Source organism: Triticum dicoccoides, chromosome 7A (assembly GCF_002162155.2).
Source record: "Triticum dicoccoides isolate Atlit2015 ecotype Zavitan chromosome 7A, WEW_v2.0, whole genome shotgun sequence".
Taxonomy (NCBI): Eukaryota; Viridiplantae; Streptophyta; class Magnoliopsida; order Poales; family Poaceae; genus Triticum; species Triticum dicoccoides.
The window spans coordinates 556093930-556099557 of record NC_041392.1 but is presented as its reverse complement, the minus strand read 5'-3'; the positions used below and the strand labels follow the sequence as shown (position 1 = coordinate 556099557).

The window sequence follows — 5628 nt, the reverse complement described above, 5'->3', positions numbered from 1 at the left end:
ACTACGGACGAACAAGTTTCAGAAGATGCCTCTGCTGTCATGGACTCATTGAGAAAGGGAAGCGACGAGGAAGAAGAAGTCAGCAGCAGGGTGGCGAAGCGCCCGTGTGTGGAATCTTAGTTTGTGATTTTCGTTCGCAGTTTGTAATGAGAGTATCTGTCGGCAGCTAGAATTATCTGTGTCTCCAATCCGTGCAGTAAAACATGTAGTTCGTACTGACATGCGTTGAGCTCTATTAGAAAAAAAGTTATGGTGCGGGGAAGGGGATGGAGGGGGATTCCGGGGGGTGGTTGAGGGGGCAGTAATTTGATAGCCCGACGACTAGGCTCTGTTGCGGACGGACACCCAGTACGTACGTTAGGATTGCGTCGTGCCGTGTGGGCAAAATTGATGGAAACAAGAAAAAACCATTGTCCGTCGAACTACTGATCGGGCCGACTCATAAGTCTGATCTTGGTTAATTATTAACACATGCGATTAAAAATCATAGGGAAAAAACCAGGGAGTGTGCAATTAAGCTGGGTGTCGGTAAGAAAAAAAACGACCTTAACGTAGTAATTGCATACTCTTTTTTCGTTTTTCAGCCTTTACCTTCTATTTTGCGCGCGACAGCGGTCATTACATGGTTGTCATGCACAAACGAAAATACCATAAAGGGAGTAAATAATGAAATTTCAACTATGGACCATCATGGTTGCTTATAAAAAAGATTCTTCAATTTTGGACCATCATGTAGGTTAGTGAGATACTATATAATTGTGATGGGGGATTGCAAACTATTAGGGGGGAGAGGATGGATGCATGAGGAGATAGTGGCATAGTTGAACTTTTGCGATTTTTTTAATTGACAGCATAACCTTAACAATACAAGTATGGAAAAAGAACTACACAACTATATCAGAGGGATCATGTCAGCAGGAATGAACAAGTTGACCTTTTTTTTTCTTTTTTTTCTTACGAATCTAAACACACTTTACAAAACCAAACAAGTTCATGGGGATACAATGAATGTCTGGTGGGTTTATAAGCCAGAAATGGCGACCATAATCCAGACCGAAATTATTTTTAGCAATACTACATGCCTCTATGTTGGTAGATCAACCATCGAAGATGAATGTGCAATGATCGGAATCTCATGATGTCCCAACTATCTCCTTGATGATGCAAGCATATGCTCCTCCCGTGTGCTGCTAGATACTATGGAGTACTCCCTGACAATCAGAAGCAAAAACGATTTCGGACAAGGACAAATCCGAGGGTAGTTCTAGCGGCTCCCGGAATGCTAACGCTCCAAGAATTGCAGGCTCCGAAATACCTTGGATCTTTATGCCTGACGCGCCTCAGAATTCGCTAGCATAATCAATACAAATAGCGATGCAATAGCCATCCAAATTGTTCCTTGAGATCACACCAACCACTATGATCTTTTAGAACCGCGGCGGTAGAGGTATACACTTTTGCATTGGTTGTTCAACGGATGCCAACGTATGTGGTATGCCCTTCTTATGCTTACAATCCTATATCTCTCCGATGTATCTCATGATGAAGTTATGAGTAGTCAGGGGACTGTGGAAAATGTTGTCATGTACTGCCAGACGCCGTGGGTACAAAATAGCCAACATTGTTATTGCTCCATGGGTGAACAAATCAGAAGAGATTGTGTCCAGTAGGAAAAGAGCCTGGGTGCTGTTTGATGGTACAACCAGTTTCAGATCTTGCAACGGCCAAACACATATAGATATTGTGCAAACGAGCAAAGAGTGTTGCCGTGAATCATCAGAAGCAGATAAAACCACAGCTCGTGCTAGTTGACATATGCAGATGGTTTAGAACATCTGCCGTGGGAATAGATTGTTGCGCTAGCCGGCATCAGAAGATTTTACATTCATATTGAAAATCAAGGGCCTGTAAGGCGTGATCATCTCAGCGCATACTGCACGTTGAACTAAAGGTGTAGGCCAATTCCATGTATATCGGTCCCAGTTAAGGGTGGCTATGTGAAATGACGGAGAAGAAATCAAGATAATCAAGGAATATGATGTAGATAATTGTCCTTTATGACATCGAAAAAACATAACCTAAAAAGAAATATTGGTTTTGCCTAGTTGGTAAAATGTATCTGAATCATGTAGATTGGCTCAAATTGCGGAGCATAATAAAAATTGTGATTAATGAATACCAGGCACCCCCATGATCTCGATTAGGAAAATCAATGAATCAATGACGGCGCTCTTTGCAGATGGGATCATAATCGTGATTGGCATATTTGATATGTCAGTTTTGTAAGTCCATCTAATAAAGATAGTTTGGGGGAAAATTGCAAGGATGTTAAGAAGAGGAAAAGATGGACTGTTAATGATCATCCGTTAAATTAAGAAGAGATTTTTTTGGCTTGTTAAAACACGAGATGAAACAGGTCAATGTCGGGAAACAATGTAGGGGTGTGATGAAAATCATAGCCTCAGTGATTAGGAAAGATATGATGGCTGCATGCAGATGAGATATGTAAATGATAGCACGGAAAGGTACACGGGCATGGATTAATTAAAAATGATGGGCATGCAGATAGTTGAGAGCGATTAGAAGAAGACATGCGCCCCCTCGCATAAAAGTAATGAATAAGAGAATCATTAAAGAAACGTTTAGTTGGTGGGTGGGCATGGGTGAGCATGGACGGGTTGCTGCACATATTCCTTTCATTTGTCCTGCCCCAGACTAGTCCTTTTTGTACTATTCCGATCGCGAGAAGATCTGGTTGGCTGGTTGCTGTCCCAATACCATAAAAAGGACATGCCCAGAAACAACATAACTGCCTCATGTGGGCGCACATTCATTTGTTTTTTTCTTCCCCCCTGTTCCCGGTCTCAGCTGGACTAGCAACAAATAGTCTTGAAAAACGAAAAAATATATAAAGTGTGCAACTACTCCGAGTGGCATTATTTATTTTCAATAAAAGAAACCCGGAGCATGAGATGCGAGGTTGTTCCAGTGCAGGCAGGCGTGTAACGCGTACTAGTCGGGGTCACGACGACGTGTCCGGTCTATGGATTGTTTTGTGCATCCAGCCGTCTCGCGCGCCTTCCATTAGCAAAAGGCAGCTAAAAAGTAGGTTGGGGAGAGGGGAAATTTGGGCGGCAGGAGAGAGTGTGCAGTAATTTGACAAGACAACACATTGGTCACGTGGCGCAGGACAGCTGCAAGTTGCATTTACACGAAGCTACTCCGCTCTCTCCTGAGTCGTGGTACTTGATAGCCCATTGCATTGCTGAAGGCATCAATTCTCCCTGACGAGAGCAATCCCCCTCCTCCCCCCATTGACACTGTAGAACAAATCTGGTGGCCGCCGGTGTAGCAAAGATCGACCATCCGGCGTCCAAGCCGGCACCTAGGTGGGTGTTCTTTGCCGATTACGTTGCTGGATTGATGCAGGAGGTGACTACCGTAGCTTTCCCTTTCTTTCGTACAAGCTGGTGGCTGATTCTTGCCTTTTTGGAACACTTGTCTTTTCCTTCTATGCATGATGGCTGGGAAAGCAGATGGAGCCACTGAATCGTCCATGCAAGAGGGGTCTACCCAATGGTGATGGAGAAACCAACTTAACAAAAAAAAGTCAAGATCCCACCATGGAGAGGGTGAAGGTCGAGACAGCGACGGCGACGCCGCAGATCCCATTGTAGTTTCGAGCGGCGGCGCTGACATACTTGCATTGGAAAGCTCAGTGAGGCCATGCACTTCCCTTTCCCTGTTCGTCCATTCTTTCTTGGATTGTACTACTCTTGTCCTGCTCTCACTTTTTTCCCTAATGGCTACTCGAAAAGTGTTCATTATTTTGCTGACGCATGTGCGTGTCCCCACAGGATTTTGAGATTGAACACAAAAGGAAGGCAGCGAGGGGGGCTCGAAAGCGGAAACAACAATGTGCTGGAGGATCTGCGACCGGGGCGAAGAAGAAAAGATCTCGCAGAACCCTGGTACTAGTTCCGGCCGCCGGATCTCGACCTGCACGAACCAGGACTCCGGTAGCTGCTAGGCATCTTGTGGCCGTTGGTCCACCTAGGATGGAATGAGAGAGTCGGGTACTCCGTGGTAGGATTGTTAGGTGCACCTGGACTAGCAAGCACATCGTCGGACTTGGGCTAAGGTACTACCAGGTAGTGCATAGGACCGGCATGGCCAGTTTGTTGACCACTGCTTGGTCTGGAGAGGCAGATAGGCGATTCTATGCCAGCTGCTTAGCAGATTCTATTGGCAAGATATGAGATTCACCTTCCCTGACGGGCAATATAGAATTTTTAGCTCGGCGTCCATAGTTAGAACCTTGGGTCTAAGGAATAGTGGGCGACATGTCAGCTTACTGAAGATACCTCCCAAACAGAGGCAGAACATAGCAGAGGAGATCAGGAGTGTGCTGAACATAGATACTAAGGCGGCCACAGGAGATGGTGGATTAAGCATAGAAGCCATCTTAGAGATGTTTCGAGGCATGAATCCACTGAAACTATCTAGAGTTCAGGAGAGAGCTGCCGAGATGGGGTTTTCATTACTATCTGCTGGTACATATGTTGCCCCCAAGCAATCGTACCAAAACCTACCTTGGGAAATCCTTGCATGTGTGTTATGTGAAGGCGGGACATGGTTTTTTGACCTGGCAAAATGGGCATTTGAAGTAATTAGGGCAGCAGTCAAGAAGCTCGCTGAAGATCTTGCAGCTGGGGTACGAACATTGAGAGTACCAAGGTGCCATTTGGCTATCATTGTAAGTAAAAAATGATACAACATATATTATAACATTTTAGTTTCCTCAATTGTTGTCACTAACTTGCCAATGATTACATGGACATCGCACATCCTTGGGTGTTCGATTGGCTGGATTTTGGGGCAGACAATGTGGAACCAAATAAACTCCCTAGAGTCAGCGAGTACACTGAAGATAAGATCAAGAAGCTGATCTACTTGCTGAGAGAATACCCTACACAATTCAGGGTATGAATGAAGTATCATTTGTTCTTTCGCGTGTCCAATATATATAAGTTGTTTTGCTGACATGATGCTTCTGGGCTGGGCATACAAAACCGGAGGACTACCTGGATGGCATAGATGAGGTGTGGAATCCAATCGTTGGAGAGGCGGGCGGCTTATTGGTTAATCCATGTAAGCATCTATGAGCGAGTTATCTCTGAAAAAACAAATGAGGGGAATACAGGAGTCAATCATATAGGAAAAAAATTGTGCTAAATAAATTATGAAATAGTTTGTGCTAACAAAAAAGAAGAGCCCATTTGGATTGAATACATTAATGTTAATAAAGTACAACAAGAAAGCTTTTGAAAATTATTGCTTGTATGCTATTGCAGCGCAAAGGGAGGGTTTGCAGAAGGTACTAGAAGATATTGCAAAAAATACAGACAATGAATACTCTGGTGAGCAGGCTAGACGCAAAGAAAAAGAGAAAATGGATGAAGAAAGTGATTCATCTGGTAGCGACAGTGATGGCGACTTCATACACCCACACGAACGAGCTGCTAGAAGACTACAACGGGCTAAAAACAGAGGTTTGATTTTTAGTACAAGAATGAACTAAGCATACAAAAAATGTGTGGACTGAACTCCGACTTGCTCGAATTGCAG

At 44.2% G+C, this 5628-nt stretch overlaps 1 long non-coding RNA gene across 3 annotated transcripts in view; it reads right to left on the bottom strand.

The window, feature by feature from the left end:
• Positions 1-4757: 4757 nt before the first annotated feature.
• The window catches only part of LOC119330291, an 11039-nt gene continuing 10168 nt past the window's right edge, over positions 4758-5628 (bottom strand). For all 3 annotated transcript variants that reach the window (XR_005160008.1, XR_005160006.1, XR_005160007.1), the window contains exon 12: positions 4758-5176. This is a non-coding gene — a long non-coding RNA (uncharacterized LOC119330291). The remainder of the gene's footprint in view (positions 5177-5628) is intronic.